Source organism: Octopus bimaculoides, chromosome 6, assembly GCF_001194135.2.
Source record: "Octopus bimaculoides isolate UCB-OBI-ISO-001 chromosome 6, ASM119413v2, whole genome shotgun sequence".
In the NCBI taxonomy this organism is placed as follows: domain Eukaryota; kingdom Metazoa; phylum Mollusca; class Cephalopoda; order Octopoda; family Octopodidae; genus Octopus; species Octopus bimaculoides.
In genome coordinates this window covers 100,391,392-100,391,649 of record NC_068986.1, presented here as the reverse complement: position 1 = coordinate 100,391,649, position 258 = coordinate 100,391,392, and positions in this window count along the sequence as shown.

Here is a 258-nt window from a genome sequence, read left to right as displayed (position 1 = left end):
CAAGCTTAGTACTGAAATTACATCTCATTAAGCGAGAGGAATATTATGTACGGAATATAAGTCTGTGTGTATGTGGATTTTTAAGTGTATGGGTGTGTGGATGCCTGCGGATTAAACAGAGACCTAGGCTCGGCGAATGGCACCGCGAGTGTGTAAAATGGGGTAACATTAGGTTTATCCATGGAGATGTAAAATGGGGTAACATTAGGTTTATCCATGGAGATGTAAAATGGGGTAACATTAGGTTTATCCATGGAC